The sequence below is a fragment of the Cervus canadensis genome, chromosome 2 (assembly GCF_019320065.1).
Source record: "Cervus canadensis isolate Bull #8, Minnesota chromosome 2, ASM1932006v1, whole genome shotgun sequence".
NCBI classification, from domain to species: Eukaryota; Metazoa; Chordata; class Mammalia; order Artiodactyla; family Cervidae; genus Cervus; species Cervus canadensis.
In genome coordinates this window covers 48,275,769-48,294,743 of record NC_057387.1, presented here as the reverse complement: position 1 = coordinate 48,294,743, position 18,975 = coordinate 48,275,769, and the positions used below count along the sequence as shown (strand labels likewise).

The window sequence follows — 18,975 nt, the reverse complement described above, 5'->3', positions numbered from 1 at the left end:
GTGGTTTTGATTTTCATTTCTCTAACAATGAGCAATGTTGAGCATCTTTTCATATATTTGTTAGCCATCTGTATGTCTTTTTTGGTCTTTTCCCCACTTTCGGATTGGTTGACTTTTTCTGGCATTAAGTTGTATGAGCTGCTTGTACATTTTGTAAATTAATCCTTTGTCAGTTGTTTCATTTGCTATTATTTTCTCCCATTCTGAGGGTTGTCTTTTCACCTTGCTTATAGTTTCTTTTGCTGTGCAAAAGCTTTTAAGTTTAATCAGGTCCCACTTGTTTACTTTTGTTTTTATTTCTGTTACTCCAGGAGGTGGATCATAGAGGATCTTGCTTTGATTTATGTCACTAAGTGTTCTGCCTATGTTTTCCTCTAAGAATATTATAGTTTCTGGTCTTAAATGTATGTATGGTCTTAAATGTATAGTTTCTGGTCTTAAATCCATTGAGTTTATCTTTGTGTATGGTGTTAGGAAGTGTTCTAATTTCATTCCTTTACGTGTAGCTATCCAGTTTTCCCAGCACCATTTATTGAAGAGGCTGTCTTTGCCCCATTGTATATTCTTGCCTCCTTTATAAAAATAAGGTATCCATAGGTGCATTGGTTTATTTCTGGGCTTTCTATCTTGTCCCACTGGTCTTTAGGGCTTCCCTGGTGGCTCAGAGGGCAAAGCATCTGCTTGCAATGAGGGAAACCCGGGTTCAATTCCTGGGTCGGGAAGATCCCCTGGAGAAGGAAATAGCAACCCACTCCAGTACCCTTGCCTGGAAAATCCCATGGATGGAGAAGCCTGGTAGGCAACAGTCCATGGGGTCGCAAAGAGTCAGACATGACTGAGCAACTTCACTTTCTTTCTTTCTTTTCCACTGGTCTTTATATCTGTTTTTGTGCCAGTACCATACTGTCTTGATGACTGGAGCTTTGTGGTATAATCTGAAGTCAGGAAGGTTGATTCCTTCAGCTCCATTCTTCTTTCTCAAGACTGGTTTGGCTATTTGGGGTCTTTTGTATTTCCATATGAATTGTGAAATTTTTTGTTCTAGTTCTGTGAAAAATGCCATTGGTAATTTGGTAGGGATTGCATTGAATCTGTAGTTGTGTTTGGTAGTAATTTTCACAATATTGATTCTTCGACCTGTGAATTTTAAATCATCACCAGTTCAGTTCAGTTCAGTTGCTCAGTTGTGTCCGACTCTTTGTGACCCCATGAATCGTAGCACGCCAGGCCTCCCTGTCCATCACCAACTCCTGGAGGTTACTCAAACTCATGTCCATCGAGTTGGTGATGCCATCCAACCATCTCATCCTCTGTCATCCCCTTCTCCTCCTGCCCCCAATCCCTCCCAGCATCAGGGTCTTTTCCAATGAATCAACTCTTTGCATGAGGTGGCCCAAGTACTGGAGTTTCAGCCTCAGCATCAGTCCTTCCAATGAACACCCAGGACTGATCTCCTTTAGGATGGACTGGTTGGATCTCCTTGCAGTCCAAGGGAGTCTCAAGAGTCTTCTCCAACACCACAGTTCAAAAGCATCAATTTTTCGGCGCTCAGCTTTCTTTATAGTCCAACTCTCACATCCATACATGACCACTGGAAAAACCATAGCCTTGACTAGATGGACCTTTGTTGGCAACTAGGCTTAAACACATCTTTATTAATCAAAATAGGTACCATTACAATCAACACATTTTTGCCAATGAGAAATAACTTCGCTTATTCCTGTAGTGTAAAAATCTGTGCTTTGGGATTCAGTGAACTCTTGGAAAGCACTTTCTGCATCCTTTTGGTTGTGGAACCATTCTCCCTGCAAAAAGTTATCAAGATGCTTGAAGAAGTGGTAGTTAGTTGGTGAGAGGTCAGGTGAATATGGTGGATGAGGCAAAACTTCCTAGCCTAATTCATTCAACTTCTGAAGCATGGGTTATGTGATGTGTGGTGAGGCATTGTTGTGAAGAAGAATTGGGCCCTTTCTGTTGACCAATGCTGGCTGCAGGTGTCGCAGTTTTGTGTATCTCACTGATTTGCTGAGCTTACTTCTCAGATGTAATGGTTTCGCTAGGATTCAGAAAGCTGTAATGGATCAAACTGGCAGCAGACCACCAAACAGTGACCATGCCTTTTTGTGGTGCAAGTTTGGCCTTGGGAAGTGCTTTGGGGCTTCTTCTCAATCCAATCACTGAGCTGGTTGTCACATAAAATCCACTTTCATCACAATCTGATCGAGAAATGCGTTCGTTGTTGTCATGTGGAATAAGAAGACACTTCAAAATGACTATTTTTTTGATTTTCGGTCAGCTCATGAGGCACACACTTATAGAGCTTTTTCACCTTTCCAATTTACTTCAAATGCTGAATGACTATAGAATGGCCAATGGTGACTTCTTGTGTAGTAGTAAGAGGATCAGCTTCGATGATTGCCCTCAGTTGGTTGTTGTCACCTGCCAATGGCCAGCCACTATGCTCATCTTCAAGGCTTTCGTTGTCTTTGCAAAACTTCTCGAACCACCACTGCACTGTACATTTGTTAGCAGTTTTTAGGCCCAATGTGTTGTTGATGTTGTGAGTTGTCTCCAATGCTTTATGACCCATTTTGAACTCAAATGAGAAAATTGCTCAAATTTGCTTTTTGTCTAACATCATGTCCCTAATCTAAAAATAAATATAAAATAAACAGCAAGTAATAAGTCAATAGCAAAAAAAAAAAATGTAAAATGAGAAATGTGCATTAAAATTATGTATAACATAACCACATTTGTTTAAGAATGCATTCCAATATCAAAGGCAAATTTACAATGCAAAAAACTGCAATTACTTTTGCACCAACCTAATACAAACATAAAGCACAAAGCCCACCTGCTTTATCCCTAAGTACTCCCCATACAGATGTTCTTAATTGTGAAAAGTAAGGAAGAAAAATCTCTCTCACACTTTGGTTAATATATGAACACTCAGAAAATCTAACAAACTGATAGGGTTATCACTTGTAAAAACTCAAATACAATGATTTCATCATTTCATAGAAAAAGCTGAGATGAGCTTGCTATTTTTTGAGATTGGTTTACAACATTTATATAAGTTTCATGTGTACAATGTATTTTTACTCAAGTTTTTCAATAACCACTTACTCTTAAATAAACTTCAAAAATCTTTTTTTCCCTTTATTGTTATATTAACAATACTGTAGCTAGCTAACTTTTACTGCTAAATATTTAGGAGCAATGTGGCTGGAAAAAACTAAAGTTAAAATTATTGACACATCCTTAAATATAACTGTACCCTTTTTTTTTTTTAATGAACTCTAGATGTTTATAATAATACTTGAGCATGAAAAACATGCTGGCTGTAAAAAATAGAAATATAAAGAAACCATTTAATAAGGTAAATATTGTATACCACAACACCTCCAGATCAACTTTGTTTGGAATGGATCCTATACCTTTACTAAAGGTTGTCTCACTGCTTAGTTGGAGGGTTATGGGAAAACCATTAAGAAAATTATCTAAATGTATCTAAACTCTCTTAGTGCTAATGTTCATAAACATCAAGAAACAGTTACGATGTTTAACCAAAGAAACACACAAAAAAAGAACTTTCGTGTTGTTCCACACAAGGAAGATCTTGAGTTTTTATAAGTTAAAAATAGTGAAAAGAAAGGTTCTAAAAATATCTATGCTCCCCAGCTTGTCCTGAGCATGAAAATACTTTTTTATGACAAAACTTTAGAGATGAATTCCTTGTCAAAGGGCATTATTAGCCTATTGATCAGAGTTTTAGCATTCTTTATCTAAGAGCTGAGTTTTCACTTTTATAGAAAGAACTGTCATTATTCTCTGATCCAAATTCTAAAGGTTTTATTTGCATGAGCATATTCCCTGTTCTGATTTTATTAGAACTCTAGAAATAAAATTCTAACAAGGAGCAGATAATTTTCACATTTTCTGCATGCTGATTCATATTTTTTACAGCTTAGGGGGCTGACAGCATCAAAAAAGCAGAATATTTTCCCTTGGGGAACTAATTGCATGCAGCGATCCTGAAGCCTGTGGCTGATTTCAATAGCAAATTAATATCTCAAAGTGTCAAAGCATGGGGAAATGTTCATGATACGGTAAGAGGAAAAAATCAACTTTCAAAACAGCATATATGATATGTCAAAACAGCATATATGATATGTTCCCAATTTTGCTTCAAAAAAAAAAAGAGAGAGAGAGAAAAGTCACCAACAGACTGTAGAAACTGCAAGGAATAAATCAAAATGTCAAGGGTGGTTATTTCAAAATGTCAAAAGTGGTGGGATTATGAATGATTTTTAGTTTTCTATTATACAGATTTTCTATAATGAATATATATTACACTATAGATATGTATGTAGATGCACATAGTTTTTTTTCATATAAGTGCTTTAGCATATCTATTTAAAAACATATCTCTAGGATCTAGAAGTCTCCTGAGTGCTTTTTGAAAATTTCTTTTTTAAAACTTGGAAATAAATCCTTCATATAGAATTGTTTAAAATACATCCCTGGTGGTAATGTGGTTAGGAATCTGCCTGCCAATGTAGGGGACATGGGTACGACCCCTGGTCTGGGAAGGTTCCATATGTCGCGGTGCAACTAAGCCTGTGTGCCACAGCTACTGAGCCCACAGGCCTACAGCCTGTGTTCCTCAACAAGGGAAGCCACTGCAGTGAGAAGCTCGTGCACCGCAACCTAGAGTAGCCCACCTTCACCGCAACTACAGAAAGCAACAGAGATCCAGTGCAGCCACAGATAAGTTAAAAATACACGAGTGTAACTTAAATTATAATTAGAAAGCAAATACCCATGTAACTACCACTTGTGTTAAGAAACAGTTTCTCTAGTGCCTTCACGGACCTCCATGTGACTTCTTCAATAAAGGGTTAATTAACATGCACCTGACTTCAATGATAATCATATATGTGCTTTCCTATGTAGTTTAACCATTGACCATGTATGCCTAAAATGCAGAATTTGATGTTCATTACTCTTGAACTTTATAGATATAGAAGCATATACCATGTACTGTGACTTGCATTTTTCTCTGATGCATTTTCCCCTTCCCCTCCCGTGTTCATACATTTGTTCCTGTTTTGCAAATAATATCATCTATACCAGTTTTCTAGATTCCACATATGCATTGATATATAATATTTTTCTCTTTCTGACTTACTTCACTGACAGTTTCTAGGTTTATTCCACATTTCTACCAATGACCCATACAATGGAGTAATATTCCATTGTATATCTGTACTACATCTTTTTTTATAGTTACATTTTATTTATTGATTTATTATTTGTTTTGGGTCTTCGTTGTTGCATTCAGGCTTTCTCTAGTTGGGAACAGGGGCTATCCTTATGCTTCTCGTTGTGGTGCCTCTCTTGTTGCACAGCACGGGCTCTGGGCGCTTGGAATTCAGCAGATGTAGCACACAGGCTTCAGCGATGGCCGCTCCAGGGCACTAGAGAGCGGGCTCAGGAGCTGTGGCACACAGGCTTGGCTGCTCCATGGCATGTGGAATCCTCTCCAACCAGGGACCGAACCCATGTGCCCTGCATTGGCATGGCAGGCAGACTCTCAACCACTGGATCACCAGGGAAGTCCCTACCATATCTTCTTTATCCATTTCTCTGTTGATGGGCATTTAGGTTGCTTCCCATATTCTGGCTATTGTAAATAGTGCTGCAATGAACAATGTGGTACATGTGTCTTTTTTGATTATGGTTTCCTCTGGCTATATGTCTAGTAATGGGACTGCTGGGTCACACGGTAGTTCTATTTTTAGTTTTTTTTTTGTTTTTTTTTTTAAGTTTTTTAAGGAACCTCCATACTCTTCTTCTTACTGGCTGTATCAACTTATATTCCCACCAACAGTGCAGGAGGGTTCCTTTTTCTAATCAATATACAGAAATCTCTTGCATTCCTATACACCAAGAACAAACAATCAGAAAGAGAAATTAAGGAAACAATTCCATTTACCACTGCAACAGAAAGAATACAATACCTATGAATAAACCTACCTAAGGAGGCAAAAGACCTGTGTACACAGAAAACTATAAGATACTGATGAAAGAAATCAAACACAACACAAACAGATGGAGAGATATACCATGAATTGGATGAATCAATATTGTGAAAATGATTATACTATCCAAAGTGATCTACAGATTCAATGCAACCCCTATCAAATCACTAATGGCATTTTTCACAGAACTATTACAGAAAATTTTACAATTTGTATGGAAAAACAAAAGACCCCAAATAGTCAAAGCAATATTGAGAAAGAAAAATGGAGCTGAGGAAATCAGGCTATACTACCTTAAGACTATTTGAGACACAGATGCATAGAACAGTCTTTTGGACTCTGTGGGAGAAGGCAAGGGTGGGATGATTTGAGAGAATAGCATCGAAACATGTATATTATCCTATGTGAAACAGATCGCCAGTCCAGGTTCGATGCATGAGACAGGGTGCTCAGGGCTGGTGCACTGGGATGACCCTGAGAGATGGGATGGGGAGGGAGGCAGAAGGGGGGTTCAGGATGGGGAACACATGTGCACCCATGGCTGATTCATGTCAATGTATGGCAAAAACCACTACAATATTGTAAAGTAATTAGCCTCCAATTAAAATAGATTAATTAATTTTTTTAAAAAAGACTATTCAACAAAGCTACAGTAATCAAGAAAGTGTCGTACTGAATCATGGTAATCCCATAATCCCAAGATCCCTGTCAGTTACTGCTTTAGGGAATTTAAAAAAAAAACAGAAAAAGGAAAAAAAGAGAGAGAGTATGGTACTGGCACACACACACAAAAAAAAACAGAAATGAAGACCAAAGGAACACGATAGAACACCCAGAGGTAAACCCACACACCTATGGTCACCTAATCTATAACAAAGGAGGCTGTGGTTGGTGCGGGGAAAACTGGACAGCTATGTGTAAAAGAATAAAATTACAACCTAACACCATACACAAAAATAAACTCAAAATGAATTAAAGACCTGAATGTGAGGCCAGACACTATAAAACTCTTGGAGGCAGAATAGGCAGAACACTCTCTGACATAAATCGCAACAGGATCTTTTTTGACTCACCTCCTAGAGTAATAAAAATAAACTAATGGGGTCTAATTAAACTTAAAACTTTTGCACAGCAAACAAGATGAAAAGACAACCCTCAGAATGGGAGAAAATATTTGCAAATGAAACAACTGACAAAGGATTAATCTCCAAAATACACAAATGGTTCATGTAGCTCAATATTAAAAAAACAATCAATCCAATCAAAAAATGGGCAGAAGACCTAAATAGACATTTCTCCAAAGAAGATATATAGATGGCCAACAAACACATGAAAAGATGCTCAGCATCACTAATTATTAGAGAAATGCAACTCAAAACTATAGTGAGGGGTCACCTCATGTCGGACAGAATGGTCATCATCAAAAAAATCTACAAACAGTAAATTCTGGAGAGGGTGCTGCTGCTTTAGGGACCACAAGCCAGGCACATGTTTAAAAGAGTGTAAGACCAGAAAAACAAAGCAAAGCCATCCCTAAGAAGGCACACAGAAGGCTTTTAATGAACAAATAACCTGCATTTTATGGAGCACATGCAAGGGAGATGCAGTCCCTATTAGCACTCTACATAAAAGGAATATTAGCATTTTCAAGAGCAAAGGAACTCAGTCACGGAGTTCTTCAACATCCCAGTACAGAAGACAGGGGTTAAGAAAGCTAAGTGTTCCCATTTTCTATTGTTATATAATAAACTATCCCCAAACCCAGAGGCTTACAAAAATACTTATGTCTCTCGTGGTTCTGAGTTGATTGGACTGAGCTGGTCAGTCAAGTTTTCCATGAATTCATGATCAGGGCTGAAGACATGTGACAAAGGACTGACTGGGCTGGACACACGTGTGGCTGTTTCACTCCCATGCCCAGTCCCTTGGCTGGAGTAGCTGGAAAAGCTGCAAATGGCAAGCTGGCCTCCTTCTGAGCATGGTGCTCAGGGTAGTTAGGCTTCTTACATGATGGCTGGGTTACCCCAGGACAACTGTTCCCAGAGACCAAGGAGGAAGCGGCATCGTTTCTGCCCCACTCTCACGGTTACACAGGGCCAGATCAGATGGACTGTCGGGGGCACTCCATAAGGGCATGCATACCAGGAGGCAGGGCTACTGCAGGGTCATCTTTGGAGATTAGCTGCCATTCCCAGATAGAATCAGCAAAGCAGGGTCTAAGGGTGAAGATAAAAACAAGTAGAAGTCCTAGCCAGAACAGACGATCTTGGCCATTCAGATTTAGGTTTCTTCCTTCTTCCTTAACCAGGCATAACTGGAAATTTCAATTAAAATCCATTCATAGTATCTGTAGTTGTATATATGTTTAAGCTTATTAAATACAGTTTTCATTCCATATCATGAGCTCAGTAACTATCAACAAATCTTTATTTATTTTGGGGGGCCACACCCTGCATCGTGCAGGATCTTAGTTCTGTGACCAGGGATTGAACCTGTGGCCCCTGCAATGGAAGGACAGAAACTTAACCACTAGACTGTCAGGGAAGTCTCAACAACTCTTTAGCTTATACACATGAAGTTCCAATTTAAAGAACTGCTTGAAATGTGTCCAAATACGATTCATGTTGCCTTAGCAACATTTGGGGACTCAGAATGGGCAAATCAGGTGTTCATTTTCCCTTTTTAGTACTATACTGGGTCTAGAACTTAGTAAACATACAATATCCACAGGTAAATCTTACATGGGAATCCCAGTGGGCACTTAAATTCAGTAAGGATTCACTCACTAAAAATAAAGTTTAGCTACGTTTTACCTAAACTCAAAGGTTAAAAAGAATGGTCCCTTTAAACTTCAGACTCTGAAGTACATTTTAGGGGTAATTTGATTTGGGATAATTACCTCTAGGTTGTACAATCTGATTAATATAATCTGCAACAGAGTTTAGAATCTTAGTGTACCCAGAGGCTGATTAGAATTAGATGAAACTTGATTACTCTAAAGGGTCTTAAAAAGGAAATTTAAAAAAAAAAAAAAGGAAATTAATGTTAGCTAATATTCTGTGAGACTGATGAACATGATGGCTGGGTTCTGAAACTTCCTTTCCCAGGATTCATCTGTGTGACTTTCAGACACAGTGGCAATTAAACATTGAAACCCAACCTCTCTCTGATGCTTGAGAAAAGCAGATGTGTATGTTCAAATACTGAGGTGGTCAGAGCAAGGGTGGGGCAGGTTGTTTACCTCTGAGCAACAACATTTTGCCTTTCTATCACTGAAAGGACTGTGGTTGCTCTGGAACTGTGGTCAGAAAGGAGCCAGTTTCTTCAATCTGAAAGGCACGTGGGGATTCTGTTCACACTGGTTGGTACCCTACCACGTATTTCCAGGAGCCCTGGAGAAGGACAATTTTACTTTAAAAATACAATGGTTGTAAAGTGTCTATCTAGTCCATTCTAATCAGATATCTCTGAAGGTAAACTCACAGTTTGTGAAGCAATTAAAACAGAAGTGACATATAAATGGTAACTACGACAGTTAGAATAGTCCTCAGTAGACCTGGATTCTATTTTTTTTTTTCTCATCAGAGCACTTTCATACCAGGAAACAGTACACACATAGTATAGAAAAAATGGACAACAAAGAATTATGTAATTTCAGCTAAAAGATAAGTCCTGGGATGCAATGTATAGCATTAGTGACCATGGACTGTAGCCTGCCAGATTCCTCTGTCCATGGAATTCTCCAGGCAAGAATAGTGGAGTGAGTAGCCATTCCCTTCTCCAGAGGATCTTCCCGACCCAGGGATTGAACCTGGGTCTCCTGAATTGCAGGCAGATTCTTTACCATCTAAGCCCACCAGGGAAGCTCATAGTTAACAACACTGTATTGTATATTTGAAAGTTGCTAAGAGAGGAGATCTTGAAAGTTCTCATCACAAGAAAAAACTGTAACTATGTGAGGAGATGGATGTTAACTAATCTATGTGGTGATCACTTTGCAGTATATACACACATCAAGTCATTTTGTTGTACACCTAAAATTAATACATTATATGTTAATTATAACTCAATAAAAAATACTTATGTTAACAAAGTATAATAAACAATCCAGTTTTGGTGTATTTATTTCATAGCTGTTGTATAATATACTTATATAATCTATATTATCTTGTAAGAAAAATAAAATTGGAGTCAAATGATAAATGTCATTTATCACTTTTTTCACTTAACATAATATTAAAACACATTCTTAGGCCATGACATAGTCTTGACATTTAAAAAATATGATATTTAAATGAATGCATAACATTTTACAGTATGGTATGCCATACATTATGGGTATTTAACCTTATTTCTATCATTGAACATTTTATTATTTCCAATACTGTGGTCTATTAATAGTAAAAACATTATTAATGAGAGCCAATATTTACTAGTGTTGCACTGTACCAGGAACTGTTATCTTCATAAAAAGTCTGATCTGGTGTGGTATATTGGCCAGGGGTAAGAAAACTATGGTCCATGAGCCAAATCCTGTCTGCTACCTGGTTTTGCAAGTCATCTTATTGGAACACAGCCAGCCCCTGTGGTGATTTACTATCTAAAGGTGCTTTAATGCTATAAACTGCAGAGTTGAGTGGTTGCAACAGAGACCATCTGACCAGCAGAGCCCCAAATATTTATTATCTGGCTCCTTATAGTTTATCAGCCCTTGAATTGTAAATATTCATTTCTTCCCCCCCACCCCTACTTTCCCTGCCTCATTGATGTTGGCCTTGGCCATGTGACTTGCTTTGGTAAATGTTTATTAGTAGAGGCGATGCAAAGCAAAATGTACAATAAGACTTGCCTCTTTATGCTTCAGGCCTTGCCAAAAGAAGAACAGGTCCTGGCAGTCCACACATTCCAGGAGAGTAAGCGACACCGTAGCCCACCTGAACCAAACCCACAGCCTGGAGCCAATCTCAGCCTAGAAAAGTTGAACTCCAGCTGATCTGTTGGACGTACAAGTGAGAAATAAATGCTCATTATGTGTCACTGAGTTTCGGGGGCAATTTGTTATGCAGCATTGCTGTGGCAGCAACAGATACCGGACACTTCCTTACTCTTAAATCTCCTTGTAAGAACTCTATGAGTGGGCACTATTCTTTGTTTTACAGATGGAGATTAAAGCAAGGCTATATGAGTGGATCACAAAAAAATGTGGGAAATTCTTAAAGAGATGGGAACACCAGACCACCTTACCTGCCTCCTGAGAAATCTGTATGCAGGTTAAGAAGCAACAGTTAGAACTGGACATGGAACAACAGACTGGTTCCAAATTGGGAAAGGGGTACATCAAGGCTGTATATTGTCACTCTGCTTATTTAACTTCTTTGCAGAGTACATCATGAGAAATGCTGGGCTGGATGAAGCACAAGCTGGAATCAATATTGCCAGGAGAAATATCAATAACCTAAGATATGCAGATAACACCATCCTTAAGGCAGAAAACGAAGAGGAACTAAAGACCCTCTTGATCAAAGTGAAAGAGGAGAGTGAAAAAGTTGACTTAAAACCCAACATTCAAAAAATGAAGATCATGGCATCTGGTCCCATCACTTCATGGCAAATAGATGGGGAAACAATGGAAACAGTGACAGATTGTACTTTCTTGGGCTCCAAAATCACTGCAGATGATGATTGCAGCCATGAAATTAAAAGATGCTTGCTCTTTGGAAGAAAAGCCATGACCAACCTAGACAGCATATTAAAAAGTGGAGACATTACTTTGATGACAAAGACCCGTCTAGTCAAAGCTATATTTTCTCCAGTAATTATGTATGGATGTGAGAGTTGGGCCATAAAGAAAGCTGACCACTGAAGAATTGATGCTTTTGAACTGTGGTGTTGGAGAAGACTCTTGAGAGTCCCCTGGACAGCAAGGAGATCCAGCTAGTCCATCCTAAAGGAAATCAGTCCTGAATATTCATTGGAAGGACTGATGCTGAAGCTGAAACTCCAATACTTTGGCCACCTAATGTGAAGAACTGACTCACTGGAAAAGATCCTGATACTGGGAAAGCTTGAAGGCAGGAGGAGAAGGGGACAACAGAGGATGAAATGGTTGGATAGCATCACTGACTCAATGGACCTGAGTTTGAGTAAGCTCCAGGAGTTGTTGATAGACAGGGAGGCCTGGCGTGCTGCAGTCCATGGGGTCGCAAAGAGGCAGATATGACTGAGCAACTGAACTGAACTGATAAGAGTAGTAAATAGGAGAACAAATATTTGAATTGAGAAAACTTAGCTTCAGAGTCTGTACTCTCTATTCTGCTGCCTATTGTATTAAATACATAAATACTTGCTTGAGTTTTTGATTATTTTTCTCAAGAAAGATTTCAGCGGAAAAAAAAAAAAGATTTCAGCGAGAAAATTTCTAGGTTAAAGGATACATGGTTTTAAAAAGTTAATGATATATATTGTTACACCATTTTCCAAAAAGCTTCAACAATTAACACTCACTGGTTTTTCAAATGCAGTTTTTTCACCTATTGCAGCATCAAATTCTATAGGCAATCACATTTTTACTTTTATTTACAGTTACAGTTTCAGAACAGTAGCCTTGACTTTTATTAATATGCTCTCTGAATCTTTAGCACTAGCTCTGACAAAAGCTCAGGTATACATAGATCAGTGGGGCACTGAATAGAGCTGGTGAATGATAATCTCAGGATTTATAAAATGCAGAATTTCAGGGATGTATCCAGGAAGTTTATTTCAAAGTTATAATAGGAGGCAAGACAGCTAGTCAAATTTTAAAGTACCCAAGAGGTAGAGATGACCTTGGTCAAATTCAGACATGTTAAGAGTTACTGTGGTTGACTACCTAAGGCCTGATTTAAGTACATTATTCTAAAGAATAATTAGAAGCACAGAAGAATCGAAGATGGGCCTTCAATTTATATGAGCCTGAATAAGGAGAAATGTGGCCTTCCACTGCCCATAGCTGTCTCACAGAGGACAGAGAGGTCACAGAAGCTTTGGAGTGAATATCGCCAACATCGGATGATCCTCTTTCCAGTTCAATAGTAAAATGTTGATAGCTGTAGCAGTTTTAAAATTAAGTATTATTGTAGAATAATACTTAAAAGTCTATTTAGAACGATAAGACCTTTTTTCAAAAATATTACACATTATGCAAACCAGATGGCCATCTCTAATTTTGAAATTTCTCAGACAGGTGTTAATCTAAAACTGCCTTCCCACTTCTCTCCTAAATTCCAAAGAAAGCTAAAAACAAAACAAAACAAAATCTATAGAAAATGCTTCAGAGACAGACGACAGCTATTTTGATCATAGCGATTTTCACACAGAAGAAAAGGAACTGACTTATAAAGAAAATGCACTGGGACAGTTTCCAAATGAAAATGCTTTCGCCTGCACTGTGGATAGTTCTGCGCCTACTTGAGGCATGGGTTTGTTTGTATTTTTTTAAGCTAAGAGGAACTAGCACGTTTTAATATATTTACAGGAAGTCAGTATAAAGAGATAACCTGAAGACAGTAAGGTGTTGGCAGATTAATAGTACAAAGTTTCTAAGAGGTGAGAAGAGAGGAGACCCAGAACAGATGAAGAGACAGCGACTCCACTGTGCCCAAAGGAAAGAAGGAAAGGAGTGTGCACTTGTGTGTGTATGTGTGTGTGTGTGGCTCCGAGTTGTCAGCTGGGATCGTTTCTATCAGATGACTTATGTCTTCTCTGTCTTTGAGAATAAAGGAAGAGAGAAACCTAAAACAGAGAAATCACTATAACCTAGATTCATTCTTGCAACTAATTTGAACTTATAAAACATTTCAAACATACAGAAAAATTGTCTGTATAGAAAAATAGAAGGGGGGAGAGATTAATTGGGAATTGGGACTGACATGTACACACAACTATATATAAAATAGATAACTAATAAGGACCTACTGTATAGCACAGGAAACTCTACCCAATACTCTTGTGATGACCTATATGGGAAAAGAATCTAAAAAAGAGTAGACATGTATAACTGATTCACTTTGCTATTCAGCAGAAACTAACACAACATTGTAAATCAACTGTACTCAAAAAATTTTTAAAGAGGAAAACAGAGAAAAATGACATAAAAGATATCTCTGTATCTACCACTAAATGTAAACAGATGTCAATAGTTTGCCATATTAATTTAAAACTCTTTTAAGAAGAAATATAATGTTATGACCAAACCTTAACTCTCTCCCCTTATATTCATTATCTTAACTTTCATCCTCAGAGGAAATCATTATCTATCTTTCCCATGTATATTTTTGCATTTTGCCACATGAAGTACCAAGTTATATATAATACATGGTGTTATATGCTTTACACTGTGAAGCACACAAAATTATAATAAAAGCTGCATATCAAAATGAGGTGTCCAAGAAAACACATGCATTAAAAGTCAAAAGGGCCAGGGCTGGCTCTCTGACTTCAACCCCCAGTAAGATGGGGTTATTAGAGAGGGATGATTTGCAAGAGGTTTCTTTGAAGAGATGTATTGCTCTCCTATAAATACTCTTGAAAGGAAGAGTAGGGTTGATCCTTCCTTGCCCCAAGCCTAGAGGGAGGGGCTTCCACAGGACAACTCGTTAGCTCAAAGCATGCACTCAGGAGTTGGACTGGACTCCACTCTAAGCCTGAAGAATTCTCAAATGAATATGTTTTAATTGTTTGAGGAGGCAGAGCAGAGGGAGACCCATCAGATTTCAACAAGCAAACTGAGCACCCCCCAAAATTAAAACAGGACGATTTCTTTGCATCTGCTTTTCAACAACCGTCACTTAAAGTGACTACTACAGTTTGGGGGAAAAAGGATAAGGATGGGTCAATTACTTTAGATGGAACTTCATTTACAAAAAATAAGGAATCAATGAGTACATTATTTTCAGAGTTTATAAATCATTCACCCTAGCAGAGCATTCCCTTCATACAGTCTATGAAACTAAAAGAGAAGTTTTTGCCTTTTTTATAAAGTAAATCATGAGTGGTTTCAGGCAAGTCAAGTAGTTTAGAGATGGGCAGGACTCCTTCAACATGAATAAGAACCAAAGGCAAGTTCCTTTTTGTTCAAAGCTCTTGTTGATTCAGAGTAAATACATACTCAGTTTAATAAAAAATTTTCAACACATGGGTGTTCGAAAAATTTTATCAGTAGTTTGCTCTTAAAATTCTCACCTAATCACAACTCCTCCATGCCACAAAGCAACTGAAAGTGTTATTGATTGATTGTAAAAATTATAATTCAATGTTTCTCAAAGCATAATCTATTGTTTTTTTTAATCAAAATCAGCTGATTTTTTTTTTATGCAGGTTGCCAGGACTTACCCCCAGATCTAGGGTTTCCCTGGTAGCCCCACGGAAGATTCTGCCTGCAAGGCAGGAGATTCAGGTTCGATCCCTGGGTTTGGAAGATTACCCTGGAGAAGGAAATGGCTACCCACCCCAGTATTCTTACCTGGAGAATTCCATAGACAGAGGAGCCTGGCGGGCTACAGTCCATGGGGTCACAAACAGTTGAGACATGACTGAGCAACTAACACCCACCCCACCACACACCCCCAGATCTACTCAATCAGAGTCCTTACAGATGAAGCTTGGGAATATGCATTTTAAAAGTTCCCTAGATTATTCATGTTAAATTTGGGGGGAAAGAGTTGTAGACACAAGCTAAATAAATAATAATCTCTCAGGAAGGCCCTGTCTAGTTTACTAAAATGGACTTATATTGAACAACTACTTAACTGGCAATAGTGCCAGAACTAGAATGCATCATTCAAGCTCCCTTCCATCCCAAGATTTTATTAAACCATAAATGATTTATTATAAGTTGTAATAGTTATTATTAATAAAAGGAATATACTAAAGCTCTTAAAATTAGAACCAATAATTTAGTTATTTAAAATTGGATTTCAATTTTGTATGCTTTTTATTCTGAGATAATTGTAGAATCACATGCAGTTGTAAGAAATAATACAGAGATCCCTTTGCCCAGTTTTCCCAATAGTAACATTTTGCAAAATTATAATATCACAATCATGATAATGATAGATGATTTCTGGATCTGCTATTTTACTTGTATTCACTTTTATGTGTGTCAATGAATTTAGTTCCATTTAGTTTTATTACATGTAGCTTTGTGTATCCACGACTATAGTCAAGTACACACCAATTCCATCACTACAAAGATCTCCATGCTGCACTTTTACAACCACATTCACTTTTATCCCCTCCTCTGATTCCTTGGCAGCCAGGAAGTATTTATGTATCACAGTTTCTTTAATCATTTACCTAATGAAGGATATCTGGACTGATTCCAGCTTTAGAGTATTACAAATGAAGGTCCTGGGAGCATTCATTGACATGTTTTTGTGTGCAAAGAAGTTTCCATTTCTCTGGAATAAATGCTCCAAAATGTAATTGCTGGGCTGTATGGCAGTTACACATTTAGATTTTCAATGAATCTGCCAGCCTATTTTCCAGAGTGGCTATACCATTTTATATTTCCACCTCAATGTATGAGGAGCCAGTTCCTCTGCATTCCTATCAACACTTGGTGTCATCACTGACCGATTCCAATTTGCTTTCATGACACCATTGCACATTTTAATAATGAGGAATGATATGTATCAAGATACTTATTAGAAATAGCAACAGATTTAGGATGAAACTCTTTGGGTTCCTGCCCCATTCCCATCACTTACTAATATGACAAATAGATTTGTGGACATTAATTTTTTAAATTATGATTTAAAACTTACAAATGATATATATGTGTATATTAAAAAATATATCAATATTTACTAGCATGTCAAACATTCATGGACTTTTTAAAATAAGACAATACACATCTCATACCTCTAAAGAATTCCCTTTATTGTAAAGGGAAAACAGCAGAGAAAAAAAGTTTTCTATGAAAATATAGATGTAATTTTCAAAATATCATAGGATATTAGACACCTGTAAAAATGTTTCACCTGCTTGAACCTTCAGGCCCCAATACCTCCTTCTCCAAGACTTGATGAGTTCAAAGGTCTAGAACTTACAGTTCAATACCCTCAAATTTTCTCCAAAACCCAAGTGACCAGGAAAATCTAAAAGTCTGAGACCAACTTTTATAATCTAAAATACGCACTAATGTTTTTTTGCTTTAGACATACACTATATTACTAGACACAACATCAAGTGTACACGTATATAGGAAGCCATAGAGTTAATTAGGCCATTATTTCCAGCCACCTTGCTCATGCTAAAACACTCTACCTTTCTCAGTAAAGGGCAAAATTCAACACCAATCCACCATAATCCCGTGGCTTACACAGTTTATTTCTGAGTTCCTCAACTGGTGTAAGAGATAAGAGTTACAGGTAGGTTAAAGTACTGATGGCCTCAACCTCAGGTCAAGTCACCTCTAGTTTATGGTAGCCCTGTCTGTTTACCATAGTGTTGTACAAATGTTCATTCTTTTTTATGCCACAATGTGAAAAAAAAAAAAAAGAGAGAGAGGAAATACTGGTCCATTCATTTGTCTTCTTAGTTGAAGAATATTTCTTCAACATTTCTTCAACATAAGTCTCTTGTTTTGAGACTACTACAAAGATAGATTCTGAGTTAGTAAATAAAAAGTAGCAAAAATATCCAATTTATTATCCCCTTTCTATCAATTAGGGTGAAAATAGGGTACCCTGCATGTTCCATGACTTATTTTTGTAAGTGAATTAAATAATCTCTAAAATTTCTTCTGGCACCATGAAAACTAAACTACTTTACTGAAATGACACAAAAGGGCAACATAATGTAATAATATTACATATAAGATATTGTGTATTTGGAGGCCTCAACTACTCTGATTTGTAACCCCCACTCTGGCCGAGACTTTGGTTTTGCTCCTTTCTGCTTATCTTCTCTGATTTATATTTTTCTTACTCCTCCTGTCAGGACCTCCTTTCTATTTTGCCAGACTCAGAAAACAAAGAACAAATCAACAATGACATTCTGGAAAAAGGCAGAAAACTGGTAAGAAGTCTTCAAACCCAATGTACTCACAAATAGGATGTCCTCTCACACACCTCTGAGGTGTTTGAGGAAAACACAATTTTTTTGAAATCAAAGAAAATCAGTGAAATGATTACTAGAGTACGAAGAGAATATAATATACATAGATACTACATCCTATAATTTCTTTCTGTCATGTATCTCTTTCTCTGACTTCCAACTTGGGAAAGGTAAAAGGGTAGAAAAAGGTAGGAGCAGAAGACAATGGATGGAGAAGGATAAAAACAGGTACCTAAAACAATGCCTGGCACATCTGAGGTGAGCAAAAAATATCTACTGAGTGACTTAAATTAACGGGAATGAAAGAAGAAAACATTTTTTAAATGCGGCAATGAGGCAAAATCATAAAAGGTGCTAAATTATGACTTGACCTAGATCTTTGTGTTGTCAACACCTTTTTTTTCTTGGCCGCACCCTCGTGGCTTGTGGGATCCAACTTCCCCAACAGGGCCCCCTGTAGTGGAACCGGGGAGGCCTAACCACAGGACCACTAGAGGGAAGTCCCAACACTTCAATCATTTATCATACATGGAGCTCTTGTAATATGAACTTTTCCTTAAAATAGGAATAGTAAACATTAGGAAGCAGCAAGGGAGTGGGCAGGAGGGATGCAGCCAAGGTGGTGAGGACAGGAAGGAGAGATCACGCTGAAGACTCTCACACACCCTACAGCGCGTGTGACCACGGTGATCCCGGTGTTCACAGCCCAGGGCTCTGTTGTTCTTCACCCTCCTTTACCTAACAGCCTGCGGCTATGCCACAGCAGCAGATTTATCTCCACCACCTATATTCAGGACAGCAGGACTGGGGACCCTGGAGGACAAAATGGCATGCC

The 18,975-nt window shown here is 37.9% G+C and overlaps 1 protein-coding gene across 2 annotated transcripts in view; it reads right to left on the bottom strand.

Annotated features, from left to right (window-relative positions):
• Positions 1–18,975, bottom strand: part of DIPK1A (divergent protein kinase domain 1A) — a 117,312-nt gene that overhangs the window by 42,166 nt on the left and 56,171 nt on the right. The window contains exon 2 of one of the 2 annotated variants that reach the window (XM_043460629.1): positions 10,894–11,038. The exons of the other annotated variant lie outside the window; for it this stretch is intronic. The gene's annotated coding sequence lies outside the window, so the exon portion shown is untranslated. The remainder of the gene's footprint in view (positions 1–10,893; positions 11,039–18,975) is intronic. 2 annotated transcript variants of the gene reach the window in all.